General features: G+C 39.7%; 1 long non-coding RNA gene across 1 annotated transcript; it reads right to left on the bottom strand.

The window, feature by feature from the left end:
- Positions 1-256: 256 nt before the first annotated feature.
- LOC113748190 (uncharacterized) lies at positions 257-1,293 on the bottom strand. Its single transcript, XR_003464183.1, has 3 exons — positions 1,235-1,293; positions 594-735; positions 257-441 (listed from the first exon to the last, which is right to left on the bottom strand). It is a non-coding gene; the product is annotated as an uncharacterized LOC113748190 (long non-coding RNA).
- Between the last annotated feature and the right edge of the window lie 16,610 nt (positions 1,294-17,903).

Here is a 17,903-nt window from a genome sequence, read left to right as displayed (position 1 = left end):
TCTATGTCTATGCTAATCATGTTCTTGTGCTGCTAGAACACCTAAGTACCTCTAAATACTACCCTAACTCTTGATATCTACAGTATCATCCAAGTCAAATTATTAAGTGATCAATGAGAAAACATAAAAAAACAGTCGCAACATGATCAAATGTTCTGTAGACCTTTATTCTCAGACATAATAAACTCACTCATCTGTGCAACATTCACAATAGACCAAATATTTTTTTGTCCATTATTTCGTCTGAAGATGGGGATGCAGATGGACTTGCAGGTTGCAGGGAGACGAAGGATGAATCCTGACTCGGATTGAACTGGGTAGCAGCTGAGGTGGATGTTTGTTTTATGGAAGACTTTACATGCACTTTCATGTCTGTCCTTCTAATGATAGTTGTGTCACATATGGGACAATGATAATGTCCCTTATTCCTGCAAGTCAGATCTTCTCAAGAGCAAGTCAAGAAAATGTTTATGTTAGACAATGACAAACAAACCACATCTGTGTGTGTGTGTGTGTGTGTGTGTGTGTGTGTGTGTGTGTGTGTGTGTGTGCATGCACGTAAGCATCTTTAATCTAAAATGCAATGGCATTACCTTCAAATGTAATGGAATTTTTGATGTGGACCTCCAAATGCTGCCAATCTCTGCCTGGTTTCCTTGGTTTAAAAAGGTGTTTGGGACACTGGGCAGCATGTTGTGCAGTGTTCCACTGCAGGTATTCCATCTGATGAAATAACTGAAAGATGCACCCAAAAAAACACATAAAATATATCATGTGTTTATAGTACATGAAAAGAGCAGTTCAGCAAGTTCAAGACCTAGACGTGGATTTGGGGTGATCTTAAACAGGCGATATCACTAATTAGCTTGTCGAAACATCTAGGTGTGTTGCATCGTGTTGATCACATTCTTGAGTTCAGAAAGACGTTTTCAACTTCGTGCATTTGTTGGGCATAGAGTTTACAAAAATGTTTCACAACGTTACATATAGACAAATGCGAACAGTTACTTTACGTTATGCACTAAAAAGTTAAGAATCCTTAGGTGTTGATGTAACCATTGGTGAAAGTAAACTTTGAAGTCATCTAACTTAGCTTCAAAACAACAACCCAAACCGACATGTAACATTCAGTAATTAATTACCTTTATCGACTACTACAACAGCCCCTCTTTTGACGAAGAACACAAGAAATCATGCATTTACTTTCTGTGGATAATAAAAATCAGAAACTCACCGCTACTCGGAGAACAAGCTCACTCTCCTTCTTCTTTTCGTACATATGCTCTCTCGCTGGTCTCTCTCAAATTTAAAGGGCAGGTGAAAATGACCATCTCAAAATGTCTCCACCTCCCCACCCCCCAAAAAACGTCCTCACTTCCGGGCCTGACAGTGGAGGTCTGCAGCCAGGTGCCTCTCCATCAGTTTGAGGAGCTAACCATTCATACACAGATGCTTTCTTCGGGAGCAATTTGGGGTTCAGTATCTTGCCTGAGGACACCTCGACATGCAGGCCGGAAGGGATTGAACTCCCGATTTTCTGATTAGTGGAGGACCCGCTCTACCTCCGAGCCACACTCATAATCAGCCTTCACTGTCGGTTTGGAAAACAAACAGACAGAGAATAAGGCGAATATTTCCCTCCCTCCGTTTTCCAAAATAACATCGTGCACATAGCATCGTTTTCAAAAACGTTTTCATTTACATCAACCCGCATAAATACGCATTGGTCGCACTTTTGGCGCATCAGCTGCCTAAAACTCTGTTTATCTCAATTTACACGCAAACGCAAAAGCATAGTTTTCCAGAATCTCCACTCTAGCTGGAGTTTTTAGAAAGATTCGTTTTCAGAGGCGAATTCACCGTTGGCGTGTAAAATAGGTACAAACAGAGGGAAATGTCTCCGTTTTTAAAAATACCTGTGTACGTGTAAACGGGGCCTTACTCTTTCCCTCCGTTCTACCGGAAGCAGTCTGTCTGTTTGTCTTGACAGCAGGAACAGGCAAGGCAATTTTTGAAAATGAGAAAAGTTTAGACTTCTAAAGTCTAAACTATCACAGTCAATGATGAACTGTGATATCTATCTACAATAGGAGCAGGTCTTCTTTCATGGGTGGCCGCCATATTGAAACACTGTGTTTCTACTGTAGCCCAGAACAGAAAAACCAAATAGTGACTCTAAACAGGGTCCTTAAAGTCTTGTTTCTCCTTTACACTAGGAAGGTGAGGGTGATAGCAGATTGCAATGCAGTGATTAGTCCACTAGATGCAACTACATTCTACAAACTGGACCATTAAGAAGTGCTCCAGAAGCACTTGGAGGAGCAGAAATCCCTCCGTCATTTTGGTTTAACAACAAATCTCACAGAGTTATTGCCTATAGCTAGATACTCATTTTGTATGGTCACTCTGCTTGGTGCTAATAGAAACCATTTTCAAACACTTTCCTATTCATCATAAATGAACTACAATATGAAAAAAATAAGTAACTAGAGAATGCACTGGAGTGTTCAGTAGTGGTAAATGGTTCAGACAGAGAGCACAAGCCATAGCCATCCTTCAGAAAAACCTTTGTCACCACAAATTCAAAGACTGATGATGAAGCTACAATGCTCTATGATTTTAACCTGATCTACACATCAGCTAAACACATTGTGCTTGCTGATGCACTGCCCAAAGTGACAACACAGACTGAACTCAGGGACTGATGTGAATTTCCAAACAAACCTGATCACTAAGAGAGAAACAAAGGCCTACAGAGAGTCATCATGAATCCGAATGAGTCAACAGTATTACATCACCTCAACATCCCCGGCTCCTCCAGTCTGCATGTCGAAATGTCCTTGGACAAGATACTGAACCCCAAATTGCTCCCAAAGGCTGCGCCATCGGTGTGTGAATACATATGAATGGTTAGCTCCTAAATAATGGCCAATGCCATCAGTGTATGAATGGGTGTGAATGGGTGACTGAGATATGTAGTGTAAATGGCTTTGAGTGGTCAGAAGACTAGAAAGAGATCAAACCGCTGATCATCTGATTAGTGGATGACTCACTCTACCTCCTAGAAGGAAGAAATCATGCTAGATATCTTTCCTGATATGAACTGGGTAATGTGTTAGGAACAAAAGGATGTCACATCATAAATGGAAATGAAAATTATCAACCTACAGAGGGCTGAATTCAAAGACATCCCCAAAATCAAAGCAAAAAAATGATGCGGCAGGCTAGTCCATCAGCATCACTGAGCTCCTGGACAGTCTGAGGTGCAACCTGGCATTGTCGGATGGACTGAAACATAATGACCAAAAGGTGTTTCATTGGATTTAGGTTAGTCGAGCATAGAGGCCAGTCAATGGTATCAATTCCTTCATCCTCCAGGAACTGCCTGCATACTCTCGCCACATGAGGCCAGGCATTGTCTTGCACCTGGAGGAACCCAGGAACCACTCACACCTGCATAGGGTCTGACAATGGGTCCAAGGATTTAATTCCGATACCTAATAGCAGTCAGGGTGCCGTTGTCTAACCTGTAGAGGTCTGTGCATCCTTCCAGGGATATGCCTCCCCAGACCATCACTGACCCACCACCAAACCTTTCATTCTGAATGATGTTGCAGGCACTTTAATGTTCTCCATGGTGTTCGATCTGTCCTAAACTGAACTGACATGGTTTCAGATGAGTTGGACCACAGAATGAAGGAAAAGCAGCCAGCAAGAGTTCAGCATATATAGGTACTCCTTTAATCAGTCGTTAAATTCATTCCAGGTGATAACCTCATTCATCAAGTGAGTGTGCTAAGCTGTCATTGACATTTTTCATGTCTTAAGTGTTAATCTACAAAAAAGAAAATAATACATATAATAATTAGGGCTATCAATCGATTAAAAAAAATTAACTAATTAATCGCAAAAAATTCTGTAATTAATCGCGATTAATCTATCAATAAATGTATCAATAAATTAAATGCATTTTTCTGAGACTGAAGCTTATAATGAATATTTATTTATGTAAAATGATCAAATTAATGTAGAATAAACACAGAGAAAGTATATTTAAATTCATTCATTTTATTGGCTTAAGGTGCACATATGCACAGTGCAAACGGAGAAAAGCCAGAATGAGGAAATATACTGACGAGTGCCACACTCTTATAGTGTAGACAGGGTGTTTTGTTTTGAGGTGATATATTAAAGTCGTGTTACTTCTGTGGAATTTAAATTCGGCTTTGCAAACTGTGCAAATGCCTTGTTTTTGTCCAACGAGCCGTTGGGCAACTTTTTAAAATGAAATGTTCCCCCTAAAAGTCCGTCCTTATCCATCTTTTCGCCATAGACTCTCCTTTAGTTAGGATAGATCATAGACATATATACATAGACTCTCCTTTAGTTAGGATAGATCATAGACATATATACAGACTCTCCTTTAGTTAGGATAGATCATAGACATATATACATAGACTCTCCTTTAGTTAGGATAGATCATAGACATATACATAGATGCCTCATTGAGCAGGTTGGTCCGTTGCTGCGATACGTTACGTCCGCCATATTGGATGTGGCAGATCTGCCCGTAAACTAATACAAGCAGGGCCGGTTTTAGCTGTGGGCAATGTGGGCGACTGTGCAGGGCGCAGTCTCCGTGAGGGCTTTAAGTTAATGCCTCTTATACACCCATTCACACACACACACTAATATATCTGGGAAAAAAGCTCTACTTTGCCACATCCAAAATGGCGGCCGCCACCGGAAGTAAACAAAACCGCGTTAATTGCGTTAATTTTTTTTAACGCGTGAATTCTTTAAAATTAATCGACAAAATTAACGCGTTAATTTTGACAGCACTAATAATAATATAAATTATTATTCATTTCAAATAAAAATAACTGAATGACAAATGAATAAAATATAATATAATAATAAATATTCTTAAATTTGCTTGTAATTGTAGCTCGCTGAAGAGATATTATGAGTTGTCAAGAGACATGTTACTGGCTAAAAGTTGGGCGGCTGTGGCTCACAGGCAGAGCGGGTCGTCCACTAATCAGATGATCGGCGGTTGGATCCCCGGCTCCTGCGGTCTGCATGTCGAAGTGTCCTTGGGCAAGACACTGAACCCCAAATTGCTCCCGAAGGCTGTGCCATCGGTGTATAAATGTGTATGAATGGTTAGATCCGCAAACTGATGAGCAGTTGGCACCTTGCATGGTAGCCAATCCCATCAGTGTATGAATGTGTGTGAATGGGGTGAATGAGATATGTAGTGTAGAGCACTTTGAGTGGTCGGAAGACTAGAAAGGCGCTATATAAGTACAGTCCATTTACCATTTAAAAAAATGCTATTAAGGAATGCGACGGCCCCGCCCTCTATTTTGGGGGTGTTATTGGCAGGCTGCTGGTTGGTCTGCTTTTTTTTCCAGGTTCATCAGAGGTGGAATCATCATCATCACCGGGCCCAGATGTGCTACACCTGGGCAGCGCATTTATCTCCACGCTGGCTGCTCTCTCGGGCTCTCACTCCATTCACGCCGTCTGAGGAGGACACTACGGCGCAGCTGTGCTCTCCTGTTTTCTTTCTTGTTTTCGCACTCGCTCACACACATGCATCCATGCACGCCTACACTACTGATCACAGACACTGATCTTTTGCTTAACTTTCTGATGTCACAATAAACATGTCACGGTTGTATTTGAATCTTGTCTCCTCTCCCATTCTTGGTTACAGTCCCTGAACCCGGACTGTAACAGAAATAAAAGGGCTCCTGAAATTGAAATATCTATGATAAAGGAAAAAATGGCACCCAATAAAATGTTTTTTTTCTTTTTGAAGAGAGAATGAACAGCTCCACTAGAGGGCACTCTGTGTTAAAAAAAGATGTCTTGCTCTCCTTTTTGCTTTCCTGTAAAAGGCCATTAGGAGATTAATGAAATGAATGAAAGAATACCAAATAGAACACTGCTGTACATCTTTAGTAAAATGTTTGATAATTGTTCAGACTCATCCCAGGGAGAGTGGTCTTGACAGTTGCATAATAATTAATAGATACAGTATGGTTACTTTGAAAGGTCTCTAAAGCCCAATTCCAAGTTTTCCACATTAGTTTGGCATGAAAATGTATCTGTCATTGATAAGGTATCCAGTTAGAAATCAGGTCAGTCTGATCCACAGTGGAAAGAAAAGCTGTACCTGTCTTTATTGTCAGGATCAGACTGGTAACACTACCCCCACCACACACTCTGTTCTGCACTCCTTGTTTCCAAAGAAATGAAAGAACATTCATAAAAAACTAGAAAATAAAAGAAAAAGTAGAAACATAAAACTACAACAATAAAACAAATAAGAAAAGAACCTATAGGATAAAAAGCATAACAGTTGCTGTAAAAGTAGATATGACCTGTACAGTAAATAAGCACCAGAGATAAAAGTAACAGGGAGTGATCGGGGCATAAAAATTCAGTAGTGAATGGCCAGGCACCTTAGGTAAAAGCCAGGCTTAAGTTGTTTTTTAAAAATATCTACAGAGGTGCAGTCCCTCAGATCCATAGGCAGGCTGTTCCAGAGATGGGGGCCGCGGTAACTAAAAGCGGCCTCACCAAACTTCTTTGTGGAGGTTCTGGGGACAACTAGGAGTCCAGATGCAGAGGATCTGAGGGACCTGCCTGGTACATACCTCTGTAGCATGTCAGAAAGGTAGGTCGGTGCCAGGCCCTTCAGTGATTTAAAAACCAATAAGAGAATCTTAAAATCAATTCTAAAACTAACGGGTGAGCAGTGCAAGGCTTTTAAAATAGGGGTTATGTGTGCCCTCTGTCTGGTCTTTGTCAGTACTCGGGCTGCAGAGTTCTGTATTATCTGTAAGCGGCCAGAAGGGCATTACAGTAATCAAGTCTTGAGGTGATAAAAGCATGAATTAGTTTTTCTGTGTCAGCCTTGTTGATAAATGGTCTGACTTTGGTAATATTTCTAAGGTGATAGAATGATGTTTTGGTTATGGTTTTTATATGGGTCTCAAAGTTGAGGTCGGAATCAAGGGTCACTCCCAAGTTTTTGACCTGATCTTTTGTCCCTAGGGCCAGGGATTGAAAATGCTGTGAGAGGTGTTCTCTCTGGTCTTTGGGCCCGAATATTATTATTTCTGTCTTTTCCTGATTAATTTGTAGAAAGTTATTTCCCATCCAGACATTGATTTCATCTAGGCATTGTACTAAGTTGATGATTGGGGTGAGGTCGTGTGGGGATACTGCGATGTACAGTTGTGTGTCGTCTGCGTAGCTGTGGAATTCAATGTTATGACTTCTAATAATTTTGCCGAGTGGGAGCATGTAGATGTTGAACAGAAGGGGCCCTAAGATAGAACCTTTAGGGACTCCACAGGCAATAATATTTACATCTGATGAGAAATCACCCAGTGTCACAGTGAAGTCCCGCCCAGTCAGATATGACCTGAACCAATTCAAGGCCACACCCGAGAGGCCAACCCAATTTTCAAGTCTGTTTAGTAAAATATTATGATCAACTGTGTCAAAAGCTGCACTAAGATCAAGTAGAACCAAAACAGAGAGTTTGTTTGAGTCAGTATTGATTCTGATTTCATTGAGTACTTTTACCAGTGCAGTTTCTGTGCTATGGTGCACTCTAAAACCAGACTGAAAAATCTCTAAGATATTATTAATTGTAATACAATTATTAATTTGCTTAAAAACATTTTTTTTTCAAATCTTACCTAAAAACGGGAGGTTTGAGATGGGCCTGTAGTTGTTAAAGTCTGAGAAATCTAGGTTAGTTTTTTTAAGTTGTGCTTAGACAGACATCCCAAGTTCCAAAAAGTCATTTCCGGGAGATGGGGGGGGGGGCGTGATGAACTTGGCATACCTCGACATGTCGTTTGCAATCATTAAGTCCGCCGTGGGAAATGCTGAAATCACTGTTGCACACAGTGCACCTTGCCATGGTGTCATCATTCCTCACTTTAACAAGACAAGGATATACTTTCGTATACTCTGCTGTAAAATGAGTTTTGTATTTTTTTTTTCTTACTGGAGGATTCGCCCTCTGCCATTTCGCGAGCTGCATTGATTGAAGGAGTGAACACAGAATTTTTAAACCTGTGGCGATAAATAATAAGTCGGAGAGAGTACATCGAAGTCCCTCCCACAACGAAAGCTTATTGGTGTATTTTGCTGACCAAACCAATCGGCGCGCTCTCTCTCGCAACCAGTCGCCCTGAACACGAGAACACGCTGAAAAAACGCGGAACAGAGTTTTCGCTTGAATGCATGCACGGGTGCTTCATGTAGCTTATTGTATCTAGTCTCACGCGCTCACCCCCCTCCCCTCCTCTCGCCTATGCCTGCGCAATGTAACTGAAAGTAATCCGAGCATGATGCGCAGGTACTATCTTTTCTTTAGCTCGCACTCGCATTTTTTTTTAATCTCTCTCGCGTAATCCAAAATCCGGGATGTTTTACCTAGCTCGCGGGCATCAGGGAGCCACTGTCAATATCAGGGAGACTCCCGGAACTCCGGGAGACTTGGGATGTCCTGGCTTAGACTATTGCCGTCTTGAAAACCTGGGGAAAGTGCCAGTAAATAATTGAGTAATTAACAATATTTTAAAACCTCCTCTAAAAGGGAGCTAAAAACAGATTTAAAAATGAGGTAGGTATGGGTCAATGTGCAATGGAGGGTTTTAGCTCTGAACCACCTTACTAAGTGCCTCAGGATCATCGTGACAACGATGCAGTATAATTAAAGTGCTTAGTGCAATCTAAACGTTAAAAGACCTTGTTGATTAATATTAGTTCTAATTGTTTGAAATCTGTTATGGAAGTAGGCAGAAAATTCATTGCACATAGTGATAGAGAGAAACTCACTGGGACATGTAGTGTAGGGTTAATGAGATGGTCAAAGGTACTAAAGAGCACTCTAGGATGTTGTTTTGATTTTTTTTTATAATTTCAGAGAAGTGATCTGTCTGGCATTTCTTAGTGCCTTGTTATAGTCCTGTTAAAAGATCAGGTAAAATGGTTGTAGTGGATCACGAGTTTACTTTCCTCCATTTACGCTCGGCTTTCCTACAATTTTGTTTAGTTTGTTGACATTTTCATTTCCAGGGGGCTTGCATTTTTTTAGCTACTTTTTTAGTTGTACTGGTGCAACAAGGTCAATGTTGTGTGTATCGGAAATAAAATTCATTGGCTAAAAAGTCTGGGAAGAATTGTGGAGGCTGGTTTTTATATGGGCTAATAAAACTTTCTCCAACTTCGGGTGTAAGATGTCTTTTTCTGACGGTGTGTTTAGTTTAAACTGGGTTGTTGATGCAGTGGCAGTAAATTCAATGCAGTGTGGTATGATAGGGCGACATCTCTAATTGAGGATATTTCTACGTCTAAACCTTTGCCAATGACCAGGTCCAGCGTGTTGGCCGCGATTGTGTGTTGATCCACTGACAGCTGTCTAAAACTAAGGTTGTCAAGAAGATTTATAAAATCGGTTGCCTTTTTGTCATTTATGTTGTCTATGTGCAAGTTAAAATCACCAATTCTAAGAATTTTTGTCGTAGTTCGTATTAAGAATAATAAAAACTCTGAGAATTCTGCTAAAAAGTTAGGGCAATGATTTGGTGCTCTATATACAGTGACTGTAAGTAGGGTGGGTGGCATTTAAAAACAGAAGCAAGATATTCAAAAGAGTTAAAACATCAAAGGAGACTGTCTGCAGTCAACAGTGTTAGAGGCAGTGTTGGCCAGACCACCTCCCCTCTTCCCCTGCCTACAAGAAAAATAAAAGCATAGTTCAGTGGGGCAGTTTCAATAAGAACAGGAGGTGCATCTAAACTCAACCAGGTTTCACACAAAAAGATGCAGTCAAAGCGGCACCCTGTAATAAGGTCATTGACCAGGAACGTTTTATTGGTCAGGGACCGAATGTTCAGGAGGGCCATTTTCAATTTTCCGTGGTTTATATTTTGCTGTGTACAATGTATCAAGGGATGTTTTATATTATTCTGGAGTACCGGTCTAGGCACCTTAACGTGTTTTTTAGCATGATGAAGTGATTCCGATTGCATTTTAGTTTATTCCTCTGCATCAGTATGAAACAGACTGAAATATCTCGAAAGTATTAAATTTTAATACTTGATTAATATTGATTAATTATTATTATTATTATGTTTTGGTTCATGTTTCCCTCATATGAATGCAAGGGTAATCCCTTAACTTTCTCTCACTGCATTATCAATAACAAATGACAGAGCTCCTAACATTACCTTGTTGTTTTACTTTTCTTTATGGACCTTCACCTGCTAGACTTCAAGTTTGTTTATTTGCATTAAACCAGGATCAAACACGACATGCTGACTTCACATTTTCATTTTGAATCAAGTGATTGGGTGTGAACACAAACACAAGGAATAAGAGGAAATGTGAAAGACACTATAACTGCATCTGCTCTTGACTCGTTGAATCATGATATAGTAACATTGTCTTCCTAAAACAAGACAAATCAAACGAAGAGTGAAGCTGTTTTGACTTTAGGAATTAATGAATTATTCAACGGATGTGTGTATAATTCAGTGTCTTACCTGTACCATACACAACAGCAAGGAGATTGTGATGTGTTCATTCAGCATGTCATATCAGATTAAGTGGTGGTGAGCTGTCACAGTGACTTCGCTGCATGAAATCCAACGACAACCTCGGGACTGACTTAAATAAAGAAGAAGGCAAAAATGGCACAGATTTTTCATGTCATGGTTTTAGGACTGCTGATGTCCAGACATAAAGGAATTCCATCTAGGCAGTGGTTACCAGTGTAGCCTCACAACAAAAAGGTCCTGATTGATTTCTAGTCAGGACAGGTTCTTTTTGTGTGGCCTTCCTGTGTTTGTGCTTGTTTTCTCAAAAACATGTAATGTTAGGTTAGGTTATTCTTCTGCTGTACACTGGGTAGCACAGCTTATTGCAGAGAATAGATTCATTATGTGTAGGATGGTATATGTGACCTTGTGTAATGGAGTAGACTTAAAAATGACTGAATTCATCCAATGAAAAAAAGAGTTTATATTCATCTTTGTCAGCAACCCACATGCAGTTATATAATTAACTTGTTTCATTTAGGTGTTATTGTGTACACAGGGTAACTGCAACATTTTGCCACGTCAAACAAGAAATACATGAAGAGTGGACCAACGCAAATCATACATGTCCGATCCTTGGGTTGTGCCTTCAGTTGGAGATAAAAGTATAATCAACATGGTCCCAGGAAACTGTTAGGCTACCCTGATGGGGAAACACAAAAAGAAATAGGGTTATTATAGTAAAACTGGTCATGTAGTGGTCATCATTATAATAATGCACATTTCATCCTAATCTCTAGATGCTGCTGTGTTCCATTACATCCCACAATAAGAGACAGTACAAACAACATTATTGTAGTGCTACATAGGTAGTGCTACAGGAAAAGGTCACCATGTCAATAAAACACAAATATTTCAGCATTTTGGGAAATACTATTTGCTTTCTCTCCAACAGTGACATGCTCGGATGCATATCAGTCTCATTTGTGTTACAGTACAGCACTGGAGTCAAGACCTGGTTAGCCTAACTTAGCATAAACACATTAAACAGGGGAAACTGCTAGTCGGGCCCTGTTCAAAGTTGAAAAACACACCTCTAAACACAATAAACACAATATGTTTGTGATTTTAGGCAGAGTTACATCAGTTAAATTTTATTTATATAGCACCAAATTAAACAGAAGTTATCCCGTGACACTTCCCATACAGAGCAGGTCTAGACTGGTATCTTATAATATGATAGGACCAACAATTCCACCATGAGCAAGCACTTGGCGACGGTGGCAAGGAAAAACTTCCTTTTAACAGGCAGAAACATTGAGTTACATTAGGAACTATTAACTCAAAAAAAGCCCAGCTGGGTGCAATGACTTACCACAGTCTTGTTGTCACTGTGGGTGCACAGAAGCACTAGACACTCTAACTATAACTATGTAACTAATTCAGTGGCATCTCTTCTTGACACATACAAATCGACTTTGACTACCTAACCAAGCAAATGTTTGACCTTCAATGCCTCAGTATTTATAAAATCCTTATTTAAATCCTTATTTTTATTTTCTTCTGCCATCCTTAGCTGCAGTCGTACCTCTTCCATTGTTACATCCCAGACCACTAGCGTTTCCTATTCGATCCATCCTGGCTCCAAAGCAGCTAGAGGTCCTTTTCCTGGTGTCATCAGCAGGTCCTGCAGGTGGCTCCTCTGACTTGCTGTCCTGCTGTGGCCCTCAGCTGGTGATTGAGATCTTTTGATATCAAGGTCCTTGGTCTCCCTCCTGGTCCGGCTCCATTCTCGGCTGGCCTGGCTGTGCTCAGGGTCTGGTTTGTCCCTTCATAATCAGCTTCAGAGTCTTCCTCCTGGGCTGCTCAGCCAGAGTCCCTCAAAGCGCTCCAGTAAAGACTGGTGTGTGGGTAGATGAAGATGGGATTACATTCAAAACCACAATTGGTACATTCTGTCAATATATTTCAGGCGTAGGAAGCACACTGATTAAAAAACAGGCCTGCTAGTGAATCTTTAACTAGAAACAGACCAGAACTTGGTCTTGGGCTTTTGGGAGAATCTGTTTTGTCGAGGCAGCGAGAACTAAGATGTTTTATTTATTTATTGTTTATAATTAGATTCGCAAGCAAGTAAAGTATTCAACAGTTTAAGCTCACACTGCCTGGATCTGATCTAGTCTTGGACTACAAGGTTTCTGTGCCTGCACCAAAACTATTCTCATTAAATAATTTTGAACATTTTGAGGCGCATTTACAAGTGATAAAGTGTCTCTTTAACTTTAACCATGAACATTTATGTATTATTATATCTCCAGTAATTATGGCAGCGACTGGACCCACTGAGCATTAGACGTCTATTAGACATCTAGTCTAAGTTTACCTAGACGATAGAATTTAAATCCATTAATTATAAATATTAAATAAAAAAACAACTGTAAATGGTATAAATGGTGGCCAAATGTTGGATTAAAACATTTTAACATTCATTGATCAGTGTACAATGTAGTTTAGATTTAGACTCGATTTAGATGTCTAAATCAAGACCTCATATCAACGTCTATTTTTAGACCAAATCTAGACGATTTAATTAAATAATGAATACTGACCAAAAAAACACCTGTAAATTGTAAAATAGGTGGCCCAATGTTTGGATTAAAACATTTTTAACAGTCATTGATCAATGTACAGTGTAGTTTAGATTTAGACTCGATTTAGACGTTTAATCAGCGTCTAGATTTAGACCAGGTTTAAACTATTAGTTATCTTTATTTTAATGTTTTCTGTTATGTTTATACCTTGTGCTTTCTTTTTTTAAGCATAAGATTATGCCACCATGTTAGAATATTTAGAGATCTTTAACCAGAGATTAAATTGGGCCGACTTCCCCTCTTTTATCATGTCAAAAATCAGTAAAAACAGTAGGCTACATCAGTCCTGTGCACTCATGCTGTTTCCTTCCAGAGCGTAGCTGCCCGCTGAGCTTCATTATTGAATCCGTTCTGCTTAGGTATTTGATATAAAACCTGATCAATGGGAACGCTCAGTCCATGTTTGTCACTGATACTGACACCCTTCCCGCAACAAACACGCACGCACCACACAACAACACACCACCACACACACACACACACACACACACACACACACACACACACACAGTGCTGCTGATGTTCAGGTCATTGTTAACTTACGGAACTAAATGTCTTATTTTTCACCTTAATGTTTGTGACAAGGTCACAGAAGACATAAAAGTCAATTATAAAAATCGTTCAATAACTAACTGTTTAAGAAGCACTAAACCGGAGGTCAGCAGACCATATAGCAAAGTAGACAGAGACAGGAAAGGCAAAGACAAGAGATCTAAGTCCTATTTGGAAGTTGTGAATAATTGTAATGACTAACAACTGCTGAATTTGGTATGATGTTGTGACATGTAAGAAAGTTTGCAAACAATTAATTTGATTGATGTAGATTTATGGTGTCAGATGTAAGTAAACTATGTGAATTTATGGTGGTGGAATTAACTGCTCTGGCATACTTCACCGAGAGCTTCATTTAACTTTAAAACGTAGGTATGGCTTGCCTTCTTTTCAGGGTTCACTACACTCATCGACAGCTTTTACCGATTTTATAAACTATCAAGGCTCAAAAGTTGAGCAGGTTTTTTAGTCAAATTTCAAATTTCTAATGCTTATTGATTGCTATTAGCCACTAAGAATTAAATACATGCTCATTGCGAACATGCTAATTGCTAACATGCTAATGTTAATTGCTAGCAAGTTAAGGCTAGCCACTCATTCAGTCACTAAGAATACAGTTAATGCGAACAGCTAATATTAATTGTTAGCGCTAGCGCGTCAGAGACCAGCAGAGAAGCTAGTGTGTTAGCGCTAGATGTAAAGACATGCTAACTGTACTAATTACTAATGAACATTAGCCATTAAAAATAAAGACAGGTATTGCTAACATGAACGCGCTAGCAATTATCATTAGCATGTTAGCAATTGCCATGTTTTTAATTTTTAGTGGCTTAGTGGCTAATGCTTATTTAGTGGGATAATTAGCCACTAAGCCACTAAAAATTAAAGACATGGTAATTGCTCCTGTGTCTAAATAAACATGTTAATAATTACTATTTTAACGTGTGGCTTTTTGAATACAGACCCCCGGCAACAGCCCACCGTCACTCTCCAAAATTTTTTCTGCGGGAAATTTTCTAGTTTAGTGACAGTGCCTACGACACTCGTCACTACCCCCACAGAGCTAGCAAAGCTCTGGGACATTTTCAACAATGAACTGCTCTGGCATACTTTCATTCTCCACCGAGAAGACTTCATTTAAACTTAAAATGTAGGTATGCTTGCCTTCTCTTCAGGGATTTGAATACACTCCATCGACAGCTTTTACCATTTTTAAACTATCAAGGCTCAAAGTTAAGCAGTGTTTTAGTCAATTTTCTGGGTTATAATGGGTGTGTAATGTGGCGGAATGTTTGTGCTAGAGTGGATGACATCATCAGCTAGAGTGAGAGCAGGGAGAAAAATCAGTGAAAAAATAAACGTATTCGACTACCGGGCCTCAATGCCCGACTACAGACACGATTTATACATAGAAACGTAGGAAAATTTGTCGTTCACTCACATTCGCCTGCTAAAACTGTCAGATTTATAGTTTTTGGCGGGAAACGCAAAGATCGGCAGCAACCCCCCTTCACAGCCCATAGACTAACCATGTTAAAAAGGCGAGAAATTTTCTGGAGGAAAGCAAAGTAACCTTTTCTCTGAATTGCTCTTAAAGACACATTTTCACTTAATCGACCAAACAAATATGTAGACGTTCAGGAAGGGCACAGAATGCTCCCAGTGGATTTCGTTCAATGATTGGAATAACTGTTTGGGCCAGAGTTTCCCTCCTCTTCGAGGGGTGGTCCTCAGCATTCTCTCTCTCTCTGTCAGGATTTCCAACTGAAGTTCCAACTGACAACAGGTGCAGAAGCCCAGTGGCGGCCATTTTAGCAGTTTATTGGCTTCATTTGAACTTGTCTGTGAAAATGGCCACGAGACAGCAGAGCAGCTAGCGCCATAGACATATAGACATAAGATGCCGCATTTGCGCGCTGAATCGTACGTCGACGTCGCCGCCATATTGGATCGGGCAGATATCCGGTAAAACTAATACAAGGAAATGGACTGAACTTCATAAAGCGCCTTTCGAAAGTGCTTTAAGTTAATGCCTCTTATACACCCATTCACACACACACTAATAATCTGGGAAACACAGGCACCAAAAACAACGTATGTAGCTTTTAAAGTGATGATTATAAATGTTTAACTCCTTATGTATCACCAAACCAACATATGTATTTTCTAATGCTGAGTGTTTACAGCTACTAATGTAATGTAACCTGTTACTGTGATGATAAATTGAATATTTATATTTAACATTTTAATCTGTGTCTATAAGAACCGATCCTAAAACATGAAGGGTTTTCTGAATAAAGAGCACACACACACACACACACACAACACACACACACACATATATATATATGTTGTTGTGTGTGTGTGTACTATTGTGTGTGTTGTGTGACTCTTTTATTCAGAAAACCCTCATGTCACATCTACATTTCAGGATCTGGTTTATTATAGACACAGATTACATGGTAAATAAAATATTTCAATATTTATCATCACAGTAACAGTGTTTGACCACATAGTAGCTGTAAACACTCAGCATTAGAAAAATACATACGTTGGTTTGGTGCTTACACAGGAGTAAACCATTTAATAATCATCACTTTAAAAGTTTACATACGTTGTTTTTGGTGCCCTGTTGGTTTCCCAGATATAGTAGGTGTGTGGTGTGAAGGGTTGTAATAAGAGAATATAACTTAAAGAACCTGTGTAGAAAGGCGCTTGTTATGAAGTTCAGTCCATTCCTGTGTATTAGTTGTACCGCAATCTTCCCTGGATCCAAATGGCGGGACCCGTTTGGACGTATCGCGAAAACCAGACCAACCCGCTCAATGCGGCGTCCTATGTAATGCTAACTGCTAACATTACGGCCCATTGCTAAAATGATTGCAAAAGGTTAATTGCGAGCACTCAACGCTAGCCAAATTAGCCTTAAGCCACGAATAACCAAATACATGCTACTTCTGATATGCAATGCTAACATCTAATGTTTAATTTAGCAAACTAAGCCACAAAGAATGGAAATAATGCTAATTCTAAACATGTTAGATGTTAATGTTTTTTAGCCTCTGCGCTAGCAAACGAGCATTTAGCCACGAAGATTAAACACAGGATCATTGCTAACAGGTTTAATGTTAACATGCCTAATGGTATAATTAACAGGTAGCCACGGAATTAAGTACATCTCGTTAACTGCCTAAAGCTTAACCTGCTAATGATAATTTGCCTAGCGCGTGATATCTGTCTAAAATGAAGACAATGACAGCAAGAAGCAGCTAGCGTGTGAACATATAGCATTAGCCCATTAAAGTATTAATAAACTGCTAGGATAGGTAACATGCTAATGCTAACCTGGGTAAATTGTAACCTGCTAATGCATATTGAGTTTATATTAGCCACTAGAATTAAATACATGCTCATTGATAAAATGTTAATCCTAGCATGCTAATGTTAAACTGCGAGCACTTAATGCAGCCCCACTCATTTTCAGTCAGTAAGAATAATGTTTAAGTTGCTAGCACGTCAAGACCAAGAGCAAGCTAGCTCATTAGCGCTAGCTTGTAAAGGACATGCTAACTGGTAAATTAGCGGCCAATGCTAATTAAATGCAAATGCATAAATACTAATTAACAGTTAGCCACTAAAAATTAAAGACTGGTAATGGTTAAACACACTAATGTCCAATTTGCTTGCGCGGCGAAGCCGCTAGCTTGCTCCTGTGTCCTAAATAAAACATGGTAATAAATTACTATTGACCGTGTTGCTTTTTAATACAGACACCCCGGCAACAGCCCACTCGTTCCTCCTCCAAATTTCTAAATTTCTCGTCAACTACTCCAGAGCTAGCAAGCTCTGGATTAGTTGATGTGTTTCTTGGCAATATTATTATGGGTGTGCGTTGCAAGGCGCAACACTAGAGTGTTTTCCACCGAGCTTATTATTGAGTGTGCATGGAAAGAGCACACTCTTTAAACCTCTCGGGCTTATTAATTCCTCTTCCGTTTATTTCTATCTTCCGTGGTTTGTTCGGTTCGCTTCTCCGCCCCAGAGTTTGTTGTTGTCGCACATGCACAAAACGGGGTAAAACGTAAATCTAAGCAGAGCGTCAAAGGAGAGCCTAGGAAATGGGAGT

Source organism: Larimichthys crocea, chromosome I (genome assembly GCF_000972845.2).
Source record: "Larimichthys crocea isolate SSNF chromosome I, L_crocea_2.0, whole genome shotgun sequence".
Lineage (NCBI taxonomy): Eukaryota > Metazoa > Chordata > Actinopteri > Sciaenidae > Larimichthys > Larimichthys crocea.
This window is presented reverse-complemented; position numbering and strand designations above follow the sequence as displayed.